Source organism: Hydra vulgaris, chromosome 07, assembly GCF_038396675.1.
Source record: "Hydra vulgaris chromosome 07, alternate assembly HydraT2T_AEP".
Taxonomy (NCBI): domain Eukaryota; kingdom Metazoa; phylum Cnidaria; class Hydrozoa; order Anthoathecata; family Hydridae; genus Hydra; species Hydra vulgaris.
Window position 1 is genome coordinate 23,013,191 of NC_088926.1, and position 25,810 is coordinate 23,039,000.

Genomic DNA, 25,810 nt, shown 5'->3' on the forward strand with positions numbered 1-25,810 from the left:
AAATTTGCTGAAATGGTAAGCTATGATAGTGTCATCAATATTTGTACGGTAAGAAAAGATCAAAACTTTTATTTTTAAGCAGCTTTGTTACTTTGTCTAAAGAATTTGTTGATTTACTTTGTTTTTGTTTATTGGTTTTAAAACTAATATTTTGATTTATACATCAGTTTTTATTAATGAACCGTTTCTCAAGTCGGAGAAATATTAGTAACGCAGAAATACAAGTTGCTGTATCAGAAATAGATAATTTCTGCATTAATAAAGTATTAAATTATATAATTTATTGGTTTGAAATAGGGGCGCTGGATTTAAGTATTGCGTTTTCAGATACATCTTGTTCAGTTATTGATACAAAAGTTTTACTGAATAAATTTCAAATGTTGTTCTAGTTAACTTATTGTCTTCTTATAATACTTTACGATTTATTTATGATCATGGTTTAAACACTGCTATACCAAATGTCGCTATAGCCCTTTCTATAACTTTAATGATTCCGATTACTGTTGCATCCGGTTAAAGAAGGTTTTCCAATTGAAAAATAATGAAAATATATTAGTCTAATTAGTCTGGCAATGATACCTATCAAACAAGATACCATTCAGTTTTAACACTACTCACTACTAGTTTATGACTTTGCTCCCATCAAAACACAAAATGTGGATATTTTGAACATTTATGAAATCTACATTAATGTAAAAATGTGATTTTCGCAAATTTTTACACTTATAATGTATACAAAATGTCAAGGAATCACTATTAAAACAATATTTTTCTTACTAAATTTCCATTTCACATTTAAAACAATAGTTTTCTTATTCTTTTTTTACCTCCGGCGAGGCCGGTATTGAACCTCCGCCCAGTAACTACACTTGGGCCTTTTTTATCCCCAATTAAAACAATAATGAATAGTGATGTATCATCTGCATATAGAAATAAGTTTACAATAAAAATTTAATTTTAGTAAGCAAATTGATCGGCTCATGCTTGATTTTTCATGGTAAGTATTTATAACGTAATTTACATAAACATTAGGTGTTTTCATTAAGGAAAAAACTTTAAAAAAAATTTTAAAATAATACTTTTTATCTAGAAAAAAACAAAAACAAAAACAAAAATCAAATGTTCTTGAAGATTTGAATTTCTGTTAATTTTTGTTTCCCTAAAAATTTTGATAACTGTGTGAAAATTCTTAACTTGAAAACATTTCGTATTTCAGTAATTAATGAGTTTAACGTTTTTCAAGTTTTAAACTCTGTTATTAAAATATTTTAATTATTTTTTTACTTTTAGCCGGTTGCAATAAAACATGTAATACAGCAACATCTAAACGCATTCTAATAGACGGTCTTGAATCATGTCAATGTAATGCTGGATATAGCAAGATTCATACAAAGAATGATAATAATTCTTGTGTGCGTAAGTATTACACTATTGTATTGTTTAAGAAAAATTTCGAATTGCTGAAAATAACTCATACTGCGTTTAGAAATATGATAAATAAGTTTTTACTTATAATTACACTTTTATATATTTGTTATAAAATTGTTTTTCCAATAAATTTTATCCAAATTATTTAAAACAATAGCTTATGGAAAATAATGGTTTATATAACCTTATAAATTTGACCAAATGATACTTAGTTGTTTAAGGTCCACTTAAAGCATTTTAAACCATTTAAAAAATAACATTGTATTAGGCAAGTTAAAACATTGTATTAGGCAAATTATTTATAGATTTAATGTGTATTATAAAACTTATTGCTAAAATAACTTGGCTAATAATATTTAACATTGGCATGTTCAACCCTCGGAATTAGGGTCGGCATTCGGCAATGCCGACCTAACTGCCGACCTGAAAGTGTTTGAGGTCGGCAAATTATTGCCGACCTCAATTTTCCTAATTCCGAGGGTTGCATGTTTAACAAAAGATAAATTAAACATAAAGTTATTTATTGTAAATATATTGGGCTGTTAAAATGAACAATTCTTGTTTTTTTAAATAATAAAAATGCTTATTTGTAATTAAATAAAACTATTTTAATTATTGCAAACGATAACTTATGTATAATTATACAGCTTTTTATCTTAAAATGTTATACTTTTGTTCAGCTAATTGCTCTCAAACATGTGATGCAGTAAAAGCACAATGTATTGTCGAAAATGGTGCCGCATTATGTAAATGCAAAGTTGAATATCGTATTGGTTCAGGCCTTGAAAGTAACGAAAATAATTCTTGTTCACGTAAGTTTATTTTATTGAAAATACTTTTGAAGAATTGTATTATTATAAACTAGTAATAAGTTATTATTATAAACTAGTTATAACCATTATTATAAACTAGTTGTAAGTTTTCTCGCTTAAATTAGCTTAATTGATTGCTCATTAATGAAAATATATTATTTGAACAACCGGATCTCAAACATCACTTTTATTTATAACGATAAATTCTGTTGATAGTTACCAACATTTTACTCGGTTGAATGAACTTGGAGTCATTGTTACTTTGAAAACTTTTGAAAGTTTGATTTTTGTATGTGGGTTTGTTAACAAACAATAAATAACCTAAAATCACCCAGGAAGAAAATTAGATGGAGTTTTACTGCTTAACTTTACTCATTTTTGTCAAAATCTATTAACGGTATAAAATAGGTTTTTGAGCTTTTTTACCTCAAATCAATATGCCTGTAATTCAAAAGCAATTAGTATAATTTACGGCATTTTTAACTGCTTTAAACTACAAATTATACCAAATTAATATCATGAAGTATTGTTAGAGCTCGTATAAGTAACTGCAAATTCTTGTTAATTTAGTAACTAAAAGTAAAACTTCAAATTTTTTTTACAACGAACTCTTTGAATTTATTATTGATGTGTGGCTGCATGTCTACTTTAAAATAAACTAATTTTTATGATTTGCAAATTTGGGATTTTTAGCGGAAAGCATTTTAAAGACAATTTTAACTATTTCCAATATTTTGTATATATTTAAGAATAAAAACTAAAAACTCAACATCTGTGATAAAGAATGGGATAAACAAAAATGGCCTGTTGCTGTCGTGGCAAGATGCAATAATAACATCACCAAACAAGTATTCAAAATAGCTTGCAATTTTTATCAAGTTGACAAGGAAATTTGACAATTGGCGCCTTTAATAAAGTTGGAGAATAAGTTTTTTTTTGTTTCTTCTGTCATTTATACATATTTTACAATGTTTTCGCTTTACAAGTTTAAATTAAATAAAATTTGAATTAAGTTAAGAATACCAGGGGCAAGTAGAAGACAGAAGTCCCGTCATAAAACCTCCATAGCAAGAGTAAAGTATTTTTTCAACTTTCTTGTTATATAAATTTATTATTATTCATTTTATAAAACAAGGTAATACATAGTTATAATAAGATACGATTGATTGGAACGATAAAATAAATAAAATATTTCACGATTAATTTTTTTTTATTAAAACTTAAAAATACAAAAACGTTTTTTTATTAGTTAATTCAAGTAAAAACTGTTTATTTATATTTTTGAAACAATTAATTAAAGTTCTGTTTTTCAAACTTTTCATATTTTCATTAAAAATGTATGTTCCATAGACAAGGTCCCCTATACAAAATTGAGTTATCGGATGTTTTAGCTGACTTAGGTAAGTTAAAGTTTTGGATAAAACACCTCGTTGAGTATTTATGAATAATTCTTAGAAATCGGCTAAGGATTTTGGAAGCATGTCATTTAGATATTTAAACATGAAAAACAAGTTTTGGTGCAGGTTTAACTTATAAATATTTAGGGCGCCAGTTTGCCGGAATAACGGCTAGAAGTAAGTGTATTTGTGCACATTGCATATAATTCTTCTATCTTAGGTTTGTTTAGTATATGTATTTTTCAATGCCGAAAGGCAAGTACTTGGCCAAGCAAAATTACAATAGGTTATATAGCTATAGATAAAAGAGTAATATAAATCTATAAATGATTTTTTTCTTACCAAGTGTTTTATTTTATGATATCAGAAGATATCAGACATTGTTATATTATTTTAAGAAGCATTTTTCAAATTTCTTTTAAATTTCTAAGAAAAATCTAAAACTAAAATATGTTCAAAGCCTTTTGATGCTGAGTATGCATTTCATTATGGAACTATGCATTCTTTTTTGAGTGGTATACTTAATTTTGATAAGTTTTATTAACAGATAGAAGATAGGTAGGTGAGGTGTTTATGCTGCAACAAATAAATAAGATGCATCAGATATTATTGTCAGGCTACCCAAATATGATGAGCAAGTTTTAAAATGACCTACTCATAAGTAATAAAAAGTTTATAACCTAATATTTCTCGTGAAATACATTTGTAATAATCTTAGAGCATTATTGATAACTAGCAGAAAGCAACCCGTAATACGGGTTACGGTCGGTCTGTTAATTTATAGTGGCTGTTTTCCACAATTTAAAGTTGCGATACCTTAACTAATACCCTGTAAGAAAAACTCCTTCAAATTAAAAAATTAAACTATCTGTAACAATAAAATAAATTAATTTACCAATTATTTAACGTTATTTGAGTAATTTACAACTGACATAGGTCATATCAGTGTATGGCCGAATCATTTTCCTAGACATTACTAAGTTTAACACAATATGTTTTTAGTTACTGACACAAAGTAATAACACTTCATCATGCCTTAAATTGACGAAAGATTAAAGCTAAATTCATGTTATATTTTTTATAACATGAACTTTAATTAATAAGATTAATATGAAGTGAAGTAATTTATTTATGAGTTATTAATTTTTTGGTATCCCCTTGATACATGTTTCTTTAAAAAAGGAAATTGTCTTTAAAACGTTAAATGCACACAACTAAATAAATTTATTATAAATAACTAAGCAATTGAGTACAAATACGTTTCAAACAAAAAAAAGTCGATTTACAATCAAACATGTGTGTTAGGGTGGAGCGATTTTCATAGCAAAAAAACAAGAGTTAAAAAAACAGTATTACTGTGACTCGAATCAATGTCTATTGATTATAAGATAAAAGTAAAAAAATTTTTTGATTTTGATGAGAGACTTTGAGGGTCCTCTTTGGAATTTAAATTCTTGAAAGGTCCTAATATTTTTGAATTTTTTTTTTCTAAACCATATCAACCTTGGACTCAAAAAAAAAGCAGAAAAAAATGCTTGTTTCATAAATAATAATTTAATTAGAAAAATTTTTTAGTGAAAAAAATACTTGCAAAAATATACCTTAAAACCCCCGTTTTGTTGAGAACGGGGGTTTTTAATGAAAAAAACAACTCTACCTTTTTTTTTTACTCTACTTTTTAATTTTAATTTTTTAATAAAAACAAATATTATTTTCAAAATCAGTATATTATTTTGCCTCTTTTAAGTATCAAGTTAATATAGTTTAGAAAAAAAAAATTTAAACAATATTAGTACCCATCAAAAATTTAGAATCCAAAGGGTAACCTCAAGAACTTATCTAAACTATAAAAAAAAAAGAGTAAGGTTCTTTTTTCACCAAAAGATATTGATTTGCTGCTCAGGCAAATCAAATTTTAAAAATTTTCAAAATCACTCTACCCTAATGTGTATTACAAATTGTAAAAAGTATGTAAACATTGATCTTTTATATTGCATTATTGCGTCATATGACAAACCTAAAATAAAAATTGTAACAGACAAGTAGACAAAAAAGAAAAACAAAACAAACAAACTGGAAAACAATTTACCTGCTTTTTGGTAGCCTGTTGTCATACTTAAACTGCTGTCATTATGCAACTTGTCGGTGTTGTTTTATGACGTTATTTCACGTTGGCTTTTAGTAAACTTTAGTTATATTTAAAAGACATTACAATAGATTTAAAATATTTTAATTAAAAAGAAAAAAAAATGCTTCAAGGAGCCAAACTAAAAACATTTAAGATAAAAAATCAAATAGATATAAATAAATTGCATTTATAAAGCTAAATAGTCTGGGCTTATAGTAAATTTTAAAAGCAGTGTTTTCAATAAATTAAACTACCAATTAATTATTTTTAACAAATAGAATGTAGCATCCTATTATGATGATTGGGTAGTGAATCAATTTAACTATATTTAAGTTTAATTGGTGAAAAACAAATAAAATTTCAATTAAAAAAGACAAAAACAAACCAAATACAAACAATAGTATATTATAAAAAATAAAAAATTACAAATTAAAAAAAAAATTACAAAATTAAAAAAAATAAAAAAAAGTCACCAAAGAAAAAACGGCAACAAAAAAGTTATAAATAACTTCACTGATAGAAGACATTTAAAACCTTTTGGTTACTGTTTTCTCTTCGGTGTCTCCCAACACCCCGGTATGGATGAGCCCTCCATTTGAAGGATGGCTCATCCATACCGCCATTACTTCGCCACTTATTGAAGGACCTCTCCGAGAGAGGCCCTGGGTGTTGGGAGCGATATCTTTCATATTCCTCAAATGTTAACGATTCTAAAATTACAAATAGAAGAATATAATAAGATTTATAAACATTTGCAATTTTTTTAAATCAAAATATAAAGCATAACCTCACCATTTTCACAGGATGAAGAGGATGCTAAAAATAAATTAAAAAAAAGTAAATTAAAAAAAGTTAAACTTGTGAGAAATTTAATTTTAATAAAAATATGAGTAAAATGCAAACAGTTTAAAAATGTCATATTTATAATAAATAATCCTTTCACCTATTGCATATATTTCTCCGTAAAAAATATATAAAATTTAAAACACAGCCCTACCAGTTATGCTTCTACCAGACACTAAAGACAAAAAATATACCTCAGAATAATTGATAGAATTATATTTACGTATAAATAAATATTTAACTATAATTTTTTTTACCTATTCCCCTCATTTCTTCCATGAAGTTTTCTAAAGTAAGATAAAAGATAACTGAAGCTAAAACTAATTAAAAATAAACTAAAATTAACTATAAACTAAACCAAAACTAAAAAAAACTTTGAATTTCAACATCTGTACCTCAGAAGACAAAGGTCGGTTATCCAGTTTTTTGTGAAAATGAGTTATGTATGAGACCTTTTTAATTTTTTCATTATCTACATAGGTATGAAGACTGTTTTCCTGCAACAATGTGAAACAAAGTTTGGTCAATATAAAGGGTCTGGTGTCCCCACAATGTTCAAAGGAAAAACGTCTGTAGTTCAGAAATGACTTTTCACTTTTTTTATTTAACTTTTAATTTTTGTCAAAATTATATTTCATGTGCCTCAAGACAAATTAAATAAGACAAATTAAATAAAACATAAATTTAACCATCAAGAATAAAAAAGCCCATAAAGACTAATTATTTTACTATTTACTCTCTCCTGGACAATTTCTAAAATGTGACAACTGACTTGGACTACTGAGTGAACAGATATAAATGCTTTATTTAACTATACTAATCTCATAATTTATACTTAGTTTTTTTTCAAACTCTCCTCAAAGAAAAAAGAAAATAAAGCTTTAGTACTTGAAGTTTTAAAATTCCAGTTATAGTACAAATAAACAAATTCCTATTAACAATTATTTTAATAGCAAAAACACTGACTTATTTCAGTCTTCAATTCTGTGTCTAAACAATAAAAGCACTTAAATGTATAGACGTTAAAATATCTACTTAACTTTTTAAAAATAAATTCACTAAACTAATGTAACTAATACCTTTATTAGCTATCTCTTGATTAACTAAAGAAAATAAATTTTAATTAAAGTAACTTGAGGTAAAATAATGAGAAGCTGACTTACTGAGAATTTTAAATTTCTTCTCTATTATTGACAATATAATTTTAAGTATTACCTTAGTTAAGCCCAAGAACTATAAGTTCTTGGGCTTATTGTATAAAAATATAAAAACCTACTGTTTTACTTTTAAGTCAACAACAATATTTTAAAAAACATTTTAGTTACTTTATAAAAAAATAAAAATCCTTTTATACATACTACCTCTCTCTTCATTGTTGTCAACTAAACAGAAAAACAAACAAACAACTGATAGTGAATTTTCCCTTTGGTAGTAGGTTATTAAATAGATTAAATAGATCAAAGATCTACAATCTGCTCTAACAGTCTACAACCTTATCATTAAACTATAACTATTTTCTACAACCTGGTGTAATTTAACATAGATATATTTTTTCAAATGACAAAAATTATTAAAGTACATTATATAAACATAGAACAAATGTAGTGATAGTGGATTTAATCCAAAAAATGAAAGAACCTTTAGAAAAAAGCTTACTGCTTTTAAATCTACAAAAATATTTCCAACTTACATTTTTTTATCTGCATTTATATATATAATAAAATATGAATTAATGAGTTACCATTATTTAAAGTTGATCCAGAAGCAACTAAAATAAATTATCAAATAGAAAGTTTATTTATATAATCTTGACGCTAATGTTGAAATAAACAATATTTATTGCTTGAAAAGTTAAGTAACAAATGTAATTCAAGTATATTAAAATAAATGTACGAAGTTACCTGTTGTGGCTGGTGCAACTGAAGTTATGACTAAATAAAAAAATATTAAATAAAAAAGCTATTTTATCTATCTTATCTATTTTATCCTGACGATCATGTTTAAATAAACAATATTTATTGATTCTTTTTAAAATAAATTAAAAAACATTACTACTTGCTGTAAAATAAAATAAAAGACATTACTACTACTTGCACCAACTGATGATGCTACCACACCTAAATGACAAAATTTATTAAAATATTTAAACATATTCAATGCTTTAAAAGAATATTCAAAAGAAGTTTTTAAATCTATAAAATCTATGTCCTTACTGAGTTCTACCTGTCTGTCTAAAAATAAAAATTGAGATAAAATTATATACAGTAAATATGCTAATGCTACATTTGTACTCAAATAAAATCTAAATGATAAAACTTACTTAAGTCGCTGTCAGCTACCCTGTCTAAAAAAAAATTTGTATTCTCATTAATTCTAATCTATAATCTATAAATTAACTTACTAATATAAACGATAATTAAACTTGAACTAATATAAACTATAAATAAACTACTATATGCTATATAAACTAATATAAACTATAAATAAACTAATATAACTATGTTACTAAGATAAAAACTATAAATAAACTACTATACACTATATACTTACTAAAAAGGCCTTCAGCTCCTTTTAACTGCTCTAAAAAAATGAAAAATACTTGCTTAAAATGATCTAAAAAGACTAAAGACAAAACTGAAACACTTTACTAAAAAAGAAACATTGTACTAAAAAAAATTTTTTTTTCAGTCATTTTAGTTTTAACTTCTTCTAAAAAAAAAAACAGAAAAATGAAAACAACGAACAACAAACAAATTTTAGTTTTTAAACAATGAACAACATCAGTTCTACTTGAAACTAAAAATTTATCAGCTCTAATCGACTGGAAGACCTTGCTTGAAAGAAACGCTTAAGTAAAGAAACGCTTTTAGAAAAGCCTAAAAAGTCCTTTATTAAAAAAGAAAGTGAAACGACACTAACACTATTGAATTACAGTATTCATATTTAGAAGATTAGATAAATTATAGCATTCATGTTTAGATTGTACTATAAAAACTATTTTACCAGACATTTTATTTCTAACTTCTTCTAAAAAATGAAAACAGGCTATAAAAATTAGAATAATAAAAACAACCAATAACAAACAAACGATTATTTAAATTTTTGTTTTAAACAATGAACAACATCAACTCTTCTTGAGAATAAAAGTACATCATCTCAAATTCGTAAGCTGATTTAACTTGAAAGACCGCATGGAAAAAAAAACCGCGCATAAAAAAGTCTAGGAACTTCTTAAAAACTAAGAAATAGTGTATTTTACAGAATACAGAACCGTAAATAACAATACGAACAATAGGCGAAACATTAGGCGTAACTATGCGCACTATTCATTACCGTATTAATATATAGATAACTATAAACATTTTGTTTGTAAAATAGATATATAAAACAGGTTTGTAAAACAGGTAATAAACATTTTACAAAAAAAGTATACTAAACAGGTATAACTTAAATCCACTTTGTAACAAAGTTTTCAAAGCTAAAAAAAACTGCTATCATAATGAAAGTCCTTTGACCGTATTGATACCATGGGCAATATGAAGTTATAATTCCTGCTTAAGCCCCTACTTCACTCTTCTGGTAAATAAATCAATTCTAGAAGAAGACCGAAGCTGATTTTTAAACTTAGATGACAATGTTATAAATTTCAAAAATTTTTACTATAAGGCTAATAAAAGTTTGAGTCTAAATTCAGACCCGAACCAACCAAACCGGGTCTGGGTTTTATTATTATAGACCAAAAACCCACCAGACCAGTTAAACCCGTTAACTAAATGGGTTGAGTAAGTGTACCTTACCCGTTCGGTTACGGGTCTAACAGATATGGGCATTGTGGTTTTTTAACCTGTAATTCAGACCTGTTTTAAACAGGTTGGTTCTGTGTCTAGATTCAGAACAGACCACAATAGTCAAATTTTAGACTTTTTGTACCCTTTTTTAAGACCCATTGACAACCCTAGCTGGAAAAAAGTAAATGCAAACAGAAATATGACTGTAGTAAGTTTAAAAACAGGTATGACAATATCATTTCCTTTAATGGTTGCAATTGTTATCATAAATGATGCAGTTTGCCCAGGATGCTCAAAACCGAAAACTAATACTACAATTAAAATATAATTGCAAAAGACACATCAATAGAAAAAGTAAATATCTGAAACTTTTACAAACCCTAGTCAGTCTCCAACTTAATATTGTTGATCATTTTGTTTTCGGGCTCATGACGATTAGGTATGTTGGAACAATTCAAATTGTACACGTTGGCAGAAAACTTATTCTAATAATTTTTTTTTTTGCAATAGTTAGTTTACATTTTAGACAATAATATTTTGTGTTTTAAAATGTATTCAATCAAGTCTTATTATATACATTAATAAAGTTTTTGGTAACTAGTAGGCCAATCTAATAGATATTTAAAATGCCGAATCCATTTTAGAGATGGGAATGCAAATTATGTTAGGCGTAAAACCAAGCTTACCTTGTAAATGAACATCAATATGTTTATCAAACAAAAATAAAATAGTTTTAAAAGTTTTTATTTTGCCCTATTTATCGTGTGTATATATATGTATACATATGTATATATATATATATATATATATATATATATATATATATATATATATATATATATATATATATATATATATATATATATATATATATATATATATATGTATATATATATATATATATATATATATATATATATATATATATATATATATTAGTGAGAACACGTGCTTTTGTAAGCTAAATTAAAAATAGCTAAGTTTACCGTTTTTTTATTTACAGACCTACTAAATATTTATGAGAATACTTTATTAAAATATTTAGCGAGAAGTTTGACAAAATGGAAAATAAGCTTTTAAATCTTCAAGAAGGATATATAAAACTAAAAAAAGAATCTAGTGAATTAAGGTAATCGACGGAGTTTCTTAAAGAGAAGTATAAATCAATTGTTTACAAACCTTCTGGAATAAAAAAAACCAAACTCAACATCAAACCAAAATGATATAACAAACGTTGTTGTCTTAGACAAAGTAGCTGAGTTAAAAGACAGGAGCAGAAGTAATAATTAAAGGTTTACGGAAATCGAAGAAGACGAAAATAAAACGTGGGAATTGAGTGAGGAAAAAATTCAAAATGTTTTTAAATCAAAACTTGGATTTAAAGGTAATGTTGAAATTAAACGGGCGCACAGGGCTGAGAAAAAAAATAAGGATGGAAAAAAGTACAATAGAACCATAATAGTTAAGTTTTTAAACTACAAAAACAAAATAACTGCGTGGGATAAGTAAAATTGTGGAGCGATAGATTTTACGTAAACGAAAACTTGATGTAAAGAACTTCAGAGTTGCGAAAACAGTAATATAAAGTAGCAAGAGATTTGAAAGTCAAAGGTAAATATGCTAAAGTTGTATATAATAAACTTGTAACGCGCGACTTTTAGGAAATTCTTTATCTTAGAGTTATTGATTTTATCTTAATTACTTTTTTTAATTTTTGTTAAATTTTTTTTTTTTTTTCTTTTTTTTTTTTTTTGGTTTACATTTGTTAATCGTTGTACAGCTTAAAATAAAAAATAGTAAAAATAATAATATAAACTTACAAAGATAAAAAAATAACAAATATAAACAAGGTATCTGAAAGAAGATCACAAGGATCTTGTCGTCAGAACCTCAAATAAGCATTTAACAAAGATATGATAAAAAAAAGTTAATAAACTTTTACAAAACTAAAAGGTAAATAATCTGATCTGAAGAAAGATCAAGATGATCTTGTCATCAGAATTGTATACAAGAGTAAACCAATGTGGAAGTTAAAAAGTAAAAAGTATATGAACAATAAATAAAATTAGTAGGAATAAAATTCTATAAACGTAAACATGTATATAAACAATAAAAAAGTAGACCAAAAAATATTTTTAACTTTTACTACTAATAATAACTCAAAATATTATCTAATGAAAGAATGAGATTTTTCAGTTTTTTTTTAAAAAGGCAAAAAGTAATAGGTACTTCAAAAATAAAATTCGGCAAAACAAGTTTATTCCAAAGGTGTGGCGCTCGATAGGTAATACAAAATTGGTTAAAGTTTGTTTCGCAAAAAGGTTCATTTAAAAAGTTATTATTTCTCAAAGTATATTTACTGATTGGTTTAAGAGAAAAAAGATCTTTGAAAACGGCTACGGGTAAGTTATTTATCCACATAAATACAAAACATAAAGTATTAAATACATTTAACTCGTATATATTCAAAATTTTCATTTCCATAAAACAATGCTTCGAATGAGAGAAGTGATTTGCAAAATTGATTATACGGATTGCGCGTTTCTGACGGAGATAAAGACGTTGCAACTTACTTTTTTCAGTACTTCCCCAAGCAAAATTGGCATAATTTAAATAACTATGTATAAATGAGTAATAAAGTTGTATTAAGACTTTCTTATTGATATGGATTCGTAATTTACATAGGATACCCATGTTTTTAGAAATTTTTTTGCTTATATAATCAATATGGTGATTCCAAGTAATATTTTCACCAAGATAAACACCTAAAAATTTTGTAACAGAATCTCTTTTGATTTCCTTTTGATCGATAAAATTTTGAAGTAAATTTGTGGGAAGAAATCGTTTTTTTTGTAATCGAATGAAATAAAACCCATTTTGTTTTATTAATATTTAAGGTTAACTTATTACACTTAAACCAATTAGATATATGTCTGAGTTCTTCGTTCATTGTTTTAAAAAGTTTAGCGATATCATAGTTAGAAAGGAATAGGTTTGTATCATCTGCATACATAATGCTCACTAGTTTTGAAGCTTTATTTAAGTCATTTATATAAACTAAAAAAAGGAGAGGTCCAAGAATTGAACCTTATGGAACTCCACAAGTATTAAGGAAAGTGGATTGATAATCATTGTTAAATAATACAAACTGTTTTTGATTAGATAGATAACTTTTAAACCAGTTTAAAATTTTATTTTTTATTCCGTAGTATTTGAGTTTATGAATCAAAATATGGTGATCGACCGTATCAAAAGTTTTTGATAGGCTTTTGAAATTTAAGTACTAAAATGAATTCAAGTCACTCTAAGAATTTTATTATTTATTTTAAGATAACTTTATACTTACCAAAATGTCCGATCCGGATCAATGTTATTTTAGTGAAACAGATGCTTTACAGAGCTAATGCAGCTATTTTTAAAATTATTTTAAAATAAAAATTTTTGAACGTGATAGATATAATGCAATTCGTGTAAATGTAAAAAGTTAAAAAAAAATTTCTTCTAAAAAGAGTTCCTCTAATAAACAGCAAAACTACAATTACTTTAACATCAACTTTTTTAATTGATAACATTGTAACGAACGAAATATCTATTAATTCGCTTAAAAAAGGCATAATTAAAAGTAACACATCTGATAATTTTCCTATTTTCTTTTTAATAGATATTTATGCGAAAATTTTATAAAATCAAAAACATCATTTAAGAAAAGGATTTTTTCATAATAAAAACCTAGATTCTTTTTAATATTAACTATCTTTAGTTAATTAGGACATTAAAAACTTTTCTGATGACATTAATTTAACATTATTAATAATGAATATAATAAAGATTATTTAATAATAACTAGTAAACATAATTACTGACACCTAAAACATTTCGCAATCTTTGCCCTCAGTCATTAAAGTAAATGAGAAACTTTTTTTTGATAAAAAACAATTGCTTCCGAATTTAATAAATATTTTGTATCTGTTTTGTATCCAAACCTAGCTGAAAAAAAATCCAAACCCAAAAAAGTTAATAAAGGTAACATGTGACCCTCTAAACTAGTATCTAAATTTTTCGATTTGTCTTTTGAGGAGTTTGAAAGTGCTTTTAAAGTGTTAAAGTCAAATAGGTCAGTTGGTCCTGATGGTGTCAGTGGGAATGTTATAAAAAGTTGTTTTGACATTTTAAAAGACATACTTTTCCAAATTTTTAAATGCTCTATTAATCAGGGATTTTCCTGATGATTTATAAATAGCAAAAATTATTTCCATAATAAAAAAGGAGAAAATAAAAATTGTACAACAGAATATACAATCATCATTTATCAAAAAAATTATTATACAACTTCCATTACAGATTTAAAAAAAGTAAATTTTTATATCCATATTGCCTTTCAACAAAGCATGCTTATATTCGCCGGACAAAAAGAATAACCAACTTATTTAACAATTGTAAATTCACATTGGGAATATTTATTGATTTAGCGAAAACATTTGATTCTATTGATCATAAAACTCTTGCTAAAAAATTTTAAAAATTATGGTATAATAGACAATGTTTAAAGTTGCTTTACAAGATATTTAACTAATTGTAAACAAATTGTTTACGCTGATAAAACACTTACTCAAGTTTGTTAAATATGTCACGTGGAGTTCCTCATGGATCCATATTGAGACCTCTACTTTTCCTTACTTATATTAATAATCTATACAAAGCCTTGGATTTAATAAAAGTTATGTTTGCTGATGACACTAAATTGTTTATGTCACACAAAAGCATTGCTACTCTATTTCATTATGTGAACATTGAATTAATCAAAATACCTGACATGTTTAAGACTAAAAAATTTTCTCTTAACATTGATAAAATTAAATGGATTTTTTGAAATTGTTATTGAATGTATAAAAATTAAAAAAGTAACAGTAACCAACTTTATATGTGTTTGTATAGATGAAAACCTTACATGGAAAAGTTATAATAAAAAATTATTAAATAAAACTTCAAAAAGTATAGGAATATTGTACAAAGCAAGAAATATTTTAAATAAACATACTTTTGTACAATTATATCACACCTTTAATCATTGTCACATAAACTATTGCTTGGGTTTGTACAAATAATAAATAGACTTAAACCTCTTTATTGTCAGCAGAAGCATGTAGCACGTCTTATATATTATAAAGACCGTTATACTCATGCCAAGTTTGGATGATCAGCAATAACACTTGTCGCGGATAGTGTGACGATTTGAGGAGGTCGGATTTTTGATTGGCCCTTCGCTAGCTGATTCAGTGACCCATCATTGTTGCTCTCCATCTTGCAATCTTAATTTTTAAGATCCATCAAACCTATAAGCAGCCCAAACACACACACATATATATATATATATATATATATATATATATATATATATATATATATATATATATATATATAAATATGTATATATATATATATATATATGTAAATATATATATATATATATATATATATATATATATAATAATATATATATATGTATATATATATATATATATATATTTATATATATATATATATATATATATATATATAAATATATATATATATATATATATATATATATATATTTATATATATATATATATATATATATATATATATATATATATATATATATATATATATATATATATATATATATATATATATTGTACCAGCTTCACTTTCAAACAAACTAAAAAATTTTAAAATGAAAAATAAAAAATAACTTAAAAGTTTTTAGAGTTAAAAATGAAATGTAACTTAAAAATTTTAAACATTTTATGCTGCTATATGATTTTCAAAAAATTTGATTTATATATTGTTTATTTAAATTCCAAGATTTATATATTGTTTATTCCAATTCCAAGCTTCCTTAACAAAAAACTGATATCAATATAGACTAAATAAAAATTATTTAAAAAAACTCTGTAACTAAAATATAATATTTTGATAAAAAAAATAATTCAAATATCACTAATCATTATTGCCAAAATATTTCGTGCTGCTAAATTTAATTTAAAGTATTGTTTACTTAAATTCAAAATTAGAAAAGCATGTATTTCACTTTTGTAAAAAAAGACTAATGGAACGGACAGTGTGGGGTTGATAAGCAATCACATTTGGCGCTGATAGGTTGACGATTTGAGGAGCAAGGAATTCTGATATAAAACTCGTTATTAAAATGACTCCCTCATTAAAGAATCATTACTCTGCTCGTGGCGCCCATGTTTGATTTAAAAAAAATAAAAACATTTGTGAGATGTTTCGAAATAAAAAATATTTTATCTTTTTAAACGTTAACAATAACTATTACACTGAGGATAACCTATATAGATTCATAATAGTCTTACTCAAATGACGCAACCTAAAAAAATTTGTTACTTACGTAACTTTTCTTTTATAACCTACCTTCCTTTTAAGAACCATCACGCTAAAACCTCAAAAAAGACATTTAAGAGAAGGGATAAAAGACCAAAAATTATTCAAGAAAAAATTGAAGCTTTTCTAATGTTACCTCACTATCTATAAATGCCTCTAAGCGGAGCTTAGAGGCATCTATAGATAGTGTGGTAACATTAGAAAAAAAGCAAAAAGTGGTCAAAGAACCACCAGTAAAAATAAATAAAGAAGATGAAGAAGAAGTTGAAAATACATTATGGTTCTTGGCCGATAAGTGAGAAGTTTTTACGAACAATATAAATGCAAAGAATTATACATATAAACGATACATATATTTAGTAACATTACTAACATAATTCCGATCCACCACCTATTGTGGTATCAATGATTTTTTATACCTCCGTAACATTTATCTTAACCCGAACACTTGAATTTATCCAGACTCTACCTCTGACCCAAACCCTAATTTACAATAATTATCACAATAATTATCACAAATATATTAAATATATTAAATATCCCAAACAAATAAACTAAAGCACTAACTAGATTAGGGTACAATATTATACAATAACATCCTCTAAATTCCCCTTAAAACAGCTGCTCTAAGAATACCCGCTATGGCATATGATAACAGAGATTTTAATGCATGTCTCTAAAATAAAACAGCTAACACTAACAAAAAGTAATTCCCATTCAAAACAATAGAAAAACATACCTAGAGAATTACCTAACTTTTTTCGCAGACACAAAAGAAGCTCTGATAATTAAATAGAACAAAAGACCGTTAAAAACTTACAACGATAGAACAATGGAATTTCCAAAAATAGAAATTTACCTTTTTCATGTGCGCACATTTAGTTTTTATCAGATATCTACTAACAAGCAAAGAAGAAACAATATTGGCGTTCTTTTTTACATCGCACAAAGATTTAACAAGAAATAATTTTTCGTGATTTTTTAATAAAAAAATCAACACAACGCCAACATTAACAACAACAACAACAACGATGGCATCAAATAATTGCATAAATATATACCCTACGACAACACCCAGGAAAACGCTAAGAAAAACAATTCTTTATCATTTCAACGTACTTTTCAAGCCATACCATCATCACTCCACTATAATTCAATACTCACCTTACCATCGCACGCCACTATAATTCACCACTGAAAGCACCCCATACCATTCTCACACATTATACACTTTTAGAATTTTTATACGGTTCAAACACACCGGAAGCCACTTTCCGAACGCAAGAAGTTTTCGTAAAGCATAACTTTCTCTTGAACGAAGATAAATTAGAACTAAAATATTATAGCACAGTCACAACCTGGCACCCGAAGATAAAAAAGAACGAGACCAAGCACAAAAAGAGGAAGAAAAAAGTGACAGCCAAATGCTAGAAACTGTAGAATTTAATACAAACCTTTGCATCGAAAACACCCTAAAAACCTAAAATTGATAATTAACACTTGTCCCAGTGGGCACGGTACGTTTTTAAAACGTTTTTTAGACGTTTTTATAAGGTTTAAACCTAATAAAAACGTCCAAAGAACGTTTTAAAAACGTACTTTGTCCACTAGGATATCAAACCCCTAAGGTCCGACTCCGTTATCTGGAAATTGTGTGAGTGTGTATATGTATGTACTTTGTATGTGTATTTCCTTTATGTGTGTTTGCATATATATGCATACATCTTTATATGAACTTACCTTCTCACACCATACCCTCTTACGCTCTTAGCCTTATTCTTTTACACGATAATTGAATATGTGAATGTATGTGTAGATCTCTGTTTTATAGATAGTAGTATTCATACAAATATATTTGTATGTGCATATGCATAAGTGGGGATACATTTTTATTTGGATCTACCCTCACGCACCCAACCCCCCTCAATTTTACTTAATAACCTGATTTCTCTGTTTTATGCATTGTAGTACTCACAAAAGTATATTTGTATTTGCATATGCATATGTTTGCATATTTGTATGTGCATAATCGTACATGTGTATGTGTATATATATATATGTTTATGTGTTAAATGTGTATATGTGTGTATGTAGAATTCTGTTCGTGTATGCGTAAATGCGTATTTTCATACTTTTATGCTTAAACTGATCCTCCCGTACCTAACCCCTCAAAAACCGCCTAGAACATATTATCATAATCTAATCTATTCTGTATGACTTTATAATACTCTGTATGCACATCAGAAAAATGGGAGACTCGTTGGGTATGAGTTCATTACATAAAAAAACCTAACGTGGTAACTAAGCTGTAGGCCACGGAGTTGTTTTAGTACTTTAACTTCATCGAAACAAGCTTAGACATTCCATCAAGGCCCTGACGAGATTAAGATTTGTCACGCACCACATCATTTGACCATTATGATGACCTCAACCCCAAACTCGACTCGCGCGGCTCCTTTTCCGCAATTTACTCACTTTTATATAACAACGATTTCTATTAATAATTTACAACTAATTTACTATTTTAATTACTATAGCTTTATAGCTAATCGAAAATATTATACACGATATATATAATTTTCTAGATAAACATAAATCTCTCTATAAATATTATAGGAAACTTATAAGATTACCTAACAAGCATCACACTGTCCAGAACCCAGCACCACTGATCAAAACTATGTTACTTTAACTGTACAGCAGTCCACAAATAGTGCTTACAAAAAAAAAAAAAACCCTACACTCTTATATCTCTTATGAACCTATTTTGTAAAAAATATCATTTAAAACACTTCTTACACCACGCGACTCAATCTTTATAATTTAAAACCCTCCCTAAGCCATATAAGAATATAATCCCCAAAGCCACAACTAAAATCAACATAGTTTTCATAATGCTCATCCACACAAACAATCACCACCATATGATTATAAAAATACAACCCTTTCAAACCCAACTGAAATTAACATAACTTTTGGAATCCCCACATAGAACAACATAAGAAAACAGCCCCGTAAAACTCAACTAAAATTTACATAAATTACACAAGGAACATAATGTTGATGACTATCCCGCATATTTTCATGAAACTAAATTTCACACCCCTTAACTCAACTTCTTTGAATATCAACTAGGGGTAAAATGAATTTTTCTACTAAATTACGAAATACAAACTGGGGATACAACCAAACAATCTATAAATACAGCTGAAAATACGAAATGACATGGTACGAAAAAGGCGTAAAAAATGAAAGACGACGAAACAATGAAAAACAGAATAAGCAAGACAAAGAAAAACAAAATAGGCTAGATACTGGAGAGGGAACGAAAATAAAACCTGAATAATAGATGAAACGAGACAAATAAATATGAAAGATTACGATCGCAAAGAACATAATAACATCAAAGCTAATTTAGAGGGATTATGTTCGTTAATACTTTGATTTAATTAAAATCAAAGTATTTACGAACATAGAAATTGATTCAAATAAAAACATCAACTGACATATAAAACTTTAATATTAAGAACACCACAAACACAATGCCCAATAATTAACACAAACTCACAGAAGACTGAAACAATACTTACTTAAATCTACCTTAAACAACACTTACTTAACTCTAACTTAATCACTGAATAAAACTCCGCTCTTAAACACCACCTCTCAAAACTGGACATCTGTCAAAATGTTATAATTTTAGTAGCACTTTTTTGGACTTATATAACATATTTCTTCCTTCTCTTAAGACTGTTACGGGCTGATGGCTCCATCTAAGTAATAAAACGTTAATTGCTTCCACTGAAAAACAATAGCTGAAATAAAAGTCTCTAACATATATGACCTTGATATTTTCATTATTATATGTTTATGTTTAAAAATGAAAAATCAATTTATTCCCGATTTCTTTCCGCAATTTGTATTCATTAAAAGGTAGAAAAAAATAGATTTTACACAGTTATAATTTTATAAAGCAGCCCATTTTTTAAACCAAATTTTTTTAAATTTTGTTTTTATTGTCGCGGACCATTTTTTTGGAATAAAATAGTTTTTATTCATCAAAGAACTACATTTCTTTTAAACGAAAGCTCAAAAAACTCATTTTAACAATGGAAGATTTAACAATATATTTCTGATATTTTTTAGTAATATTTCTTTTTTACCCCAATTTAAACAGGAATTTGTAAAAATTAAATTTATAACTTTTAAAAATTTAACGCATCTTATATTTATTACGGAATATTTTAAGCTTCTTACTTCGTTACTTATTATTTATTTTCAAAATATCTTATAAATTTTAATATGAACGTTTCTAAATGGTACTTGACGACACGACAAATGGTCTTCTACGACTTTTCAAAGAACTAAACAATGTATATATATATATATATATATATATATATATATATATATATATATATATATATATATATATATATATATATATATATATATATATATATAGATATATATATATATACATATATATATATATATATATATATATATATATATATATATATATATATATATAGATATATATATATATATACATATATATATATATATATATATATATATATATATATATATATATATATATATATATATATATATATATATATATATATAGATATATATATACATATATATATATATATATATATATATATATATATATATATATATATATATATATATATATAATTATTATTATTATATTTTAATGTTTATTGTTATATACAGGTATGAAGAAATTGTTTAAAATGCCTTTTCAGCAAACTTACAATTTGCTGAAACTTTATCTCAAGTTACAAGCTACAACTTTTGCGGAGTTTTGTTTACAAATTTTGATTGCTTTATAAAGTTAAAGAAACGTTCGTCATGAAGTGTCATCAGTTGTGATAAAGTCGACTAGATTAGTTAAGTATCTCATCATACACTGCAGCAAATTTTGAAACTATAGAATATTTTGAAACATCATATTTTTGTCAGATATAACGATAAATTTTTTTTGTTTCTCTCGCAACAAGTTCATAAAAGTAGAAATTTTTTTCTGCATTCAACATAATAGATACTTAATCATTGCTAAAACTTATAGTCAAGCCTTAAAATTTTTCAAGTTTACTTAACAATAAATATAGAAAGATATTTTTGCACAATATCTATTGTTGGTATTGTACTCTAAAAAAAGGTAGAAGTTCTACCGTAGGATAGGATATGTGATATACTGTTAGTAACGTATAGTTTTGTACCTTCTAAGGTTAAAAGTTATACCTTTAAATGTATATATTTCTTCCTTTTATGGTAGAAAGTTATACATTTAAGTGAAAAAAGTTTATAATAAGTTATTTTTACACTCTAACTTAGGTGATAGTTATGGTAAAATTTTCAACCTTTAAAGGTAGAAAATTATGTCATATTATTTTTTTTTTTTTCTGCATTTAACATAATAGAAACTAAATTGTTGCTTAAACTTATAGCCTAGCTTTGAAATTTTTTAAATTTACTTAATAATAAAAAATAAAAAAAATTGCACAATATCTGTTGTTGGTGAAAAAAGATAGAAGTTCTACCGTAGGATTAGATTTGTGATATATTGTTAGTAAGGTATAGCTTTCTACCTTTTAAGGTTGAAGGTTATACCTTTAAATGTATAATTTTCTTCCTTCTAAGTTAGAAAGTTATACATTTAAGTTAAAAAAGTTTATAACAAATCATTTTTTTACTATAATTTAAGTGATATCAAGGTATATTTTTCAACCTTTGAAGGTAGAAAATTATGCCATATTAAAGTTTTACTGCAAATCCTACCCTGAGGTAAAAATTTCTATCTTTTTTAGAGTGTGACCCAGAAATAACTGCTTTTAAACCAGCTAAATTGATAAAAATGTACCTGAATTTTTCTTGTTTCCAAAATGATACCAACGTATATAATGTAAAGAGTGATATATAACTATCACCTAAATTAGCGAAATAAATTTTATATAAAATATAAAGCTTATTAAGCTCTATTAGCCAACATTTTAAATGAATATACTCTGAACAATGATACTTAGCATATATACTCACAAAGATCCATCTAGTTATAAAGTCATGGTTGCATCTACAAACTCTGTCAATTAACTACATATATTAACTGATGATGTCTTTATTTTATGTTATATTCATCATTTTTATGCCAAATACGAAATATATATGCAATCTAAAATAATTTCTTGAAACTGAATAACCAAAACAAAAAATAATTTGCTCCTGCCAATTCAGTACTTATCCTAGAATATGTGCAACTTATCTAGAGCAAAATACTATGTTTTCAATTTGATTCATTCTAAAGTGGGCTGAGCACTAGTATAGAGATGAACTTAAGTGTTATAAGAAAACGATCCGCGTTTCCAGACTAGTTAAATCTATGACTATGATAAGATGAACGGGTTTTAAAGATAAACATCAACTTTGTCAAGAGTTTGACCTTTAAATAGAGCCTTATCTTTGAGTTCTTAAAAATACAAGTTGCAGTTTTATATACTTTAAATACAATTTAAATATGACTTAAATTGCGATATTATTAAAATGCATGAGTTAAACAAACTACCCGACTTTAAAAGTTTCTATGCTAATTTAAAAATAACATAAGGTTTTTCTATAACTACACAAGACATCAAACTAATACATAACATAAAAGTGATTAGATCTTATTACTGATGAAGCAGAAAATACCAGATTGTAATAAAGAAAAAAAATATTTAAGAATATTTTTTCGCGTGGTCAAAAATATGAAGAGAAATATTAAAAGGCTAGGCCTGCTAAGTCTTCTCGAAAGTGTTTTGTGTCGAAGGCTCAGGAATATGTAAAGGCAGCAGCAGCAGCGTTGATTTGTTCAACAATTATAACCAATCCAAATCATCACTCAAATTTCAAAACAAACTTCTGTTTTAATTAACAACTGATTAAATCAAAACTCTTTTAATGAAAATACTTTTAACTCTTCCAAACGTGTGTATGATGATGGATTTAAATTAAATGAATTTTTAAGATTAGATTGCTTTGATTTAGTAACTTTTCATTAGTTTTTAGATTTGTAATTAATTTTTTGACATTTTAGTGAAAATTTGAAAAAAATTTAACTTATCATTCAAAAGTTATTTCAATTTATGCTCTTGTCCGGTTACTTTTGCACGCAACTGTACGTCAATAACTTCAATTTCAGTTAACTTCAAATTCTAATTCAAGTTACTTCAATTACTTCAAGTTACGTCAATTACTTCAATTTCAATTTACTTAAAATTTAAACTCAAGTTACTTCAAATACTTCATGTTACGTTAATTACTTTTTGAAAAGATATAGCTGCTTTATTAAAACCGCAAAAAAGCTTTTAGTTTTTAAATGAAAAAATTTAAATCTTAATTAAGGAAAGTTTAATAAGAAAAAAAATTATTCTATATGAGGTGTTGTAAATATTGTTATTTTAAAAAAGACATGTGAATTTTTTTTTTTTGACAACAGAATAAAAATAACCCATGTTTTTTTTCTGCAATTTTTTTCTGGAAAATCTTTTTTGCTGAAACAACACATAATTACGTCTTTTATGTCGTTGACGCTGTTTTGAAAGCAACTTTCTCTTAAACTAATGTTAATTGTTGTTAGTTATCTTTGAAGCACTAACTAGTTATAATTAATAAACTTTATATTTGCATTAAGTATGAATTTTTAGCAAAAATTGATTTTTATTTTACTGAGCTCCGCAAACTCTGTGCCTTAAGGTTAAAATGTATTAATTAAGTAAAATGTATTCTCAAATAAACTTAATATGGCGTAATTCTATTGTAAAACATGTTGAGTTTATATTTAAGCAAAGATAAATTTTGACGTAAGTACTTATTTAGCAATTGTTAAATAAATAAAGGTTATGTAAGTTTGAAAAAGTATTCCAGAAGACAAAAACTAGCAAATCTAGGTTTAAACAGAAAGTCCTTTTGAAACTTTACAGTTATGCATTTTGTTGAAAAATTGAAAAATATAGAAAAACGTAAAGTAAACCTTGTGAACGTTCTAAATCTATTAAGGTAAACGTTCAAGAGCAATTAAAATAACATTTGCAGTTAACGATAAGTAACTGTTCAATGTTTTTTATTTAAACGATCGTATTGAATGTTCAAGAACTGAAAAGAAGAGTTAACATAATTTGGTTTACGTAACGTTCGCAGCAAATAAAAATGAGCGTTGCGGCAACGTCTATTGAACGTTAATTATTAGCTGGATTGGAGCTGAAAGAAAGAACAGTAATACTATATTAGATCCTTCAGTATTACCTTTAATTTTTTATTGGAAACTAATACCAAGGTTTTCAGGTTTGTATAACTTTTATGTTGAAAATATCAACAAGCTGTTTTTAATAATCAACAAAACTGAGCTCTAATAAAATAACTTATACCTTGTTTATATTAAAAGTGATCATTACGATAACGATGACGATAGCGATGAAACCTTAAGTATCTAATTCTAAACTGGTTATGACTGGTAATATTCAAATGACTAGACTTGCGCACCTAATAAGTAATAAAGCTCAATATGATTTAAAAACTTTCGTATTTTTCAGTAATAAAAAAATTGAAATTAAATTTCGATTTAAAAAGCCAGTAGAGATAATTTTTATTTCCGAATCGTATTTTGTTAGTTAACAATAACTTTAACTTTAATTTTGATTTTTATCAGATTTTGCTAAAAAACTAGTTATACAATATCGTGTTTCTTTTACTTATTTTAAAATTTGCATTATATAAAACTTAATTTTAGGTTTGCAAACATTAAACTAATATTTATCTTTAGATAAAATAGTTTTGAACTTTTCATTTAGTTGTTAAGGAAATGTTTTTAAGAATATAGGTTTTTTTGATTTAAAAAATGCAAAATTTAAAATATCAAAAAGAAAACATTGGAATGTAATATTCTAGATATTTAAGTTCAGATATAACAGCTTTATATAAACTATGCAGAGCCTGCGTCCTTCTCCCTTAATTGTTGAA

At 25.9% G+C, this 25,810-nt stretch overlaps 1 protein-coding gene across 3 annotated transcripts in view; it reads right to left on the minus strand.

Moving 5' to 3' along the window:
* Positions 1–6,643: 6,643 nt before the first annotated feature.
* LOC136082349 (uncharacterized) overlaps positions 6,644–25,810 on the minus strand; it is a 53,520-nt gene continuing 34,353 nt past the window's right edge. For 2 of the 3 annotated variants that reach the window (XR_010639625.1, XM_065801371.1), the window contains one exon: positions 12,099–15,729. The gene's annotated coding sequence lies outside the window, so the exon portion shown is untranslated. Of the gene's footprint in view, positions 6,784–6,865; positions 8,377–8,509; positions 8,540–8,692; positions 8,726–12,098; positions 15,730–25,810 lie in introns of those variants that run through there. The other variant, XM_065801370.1, reaches the window with a different exon arrangement.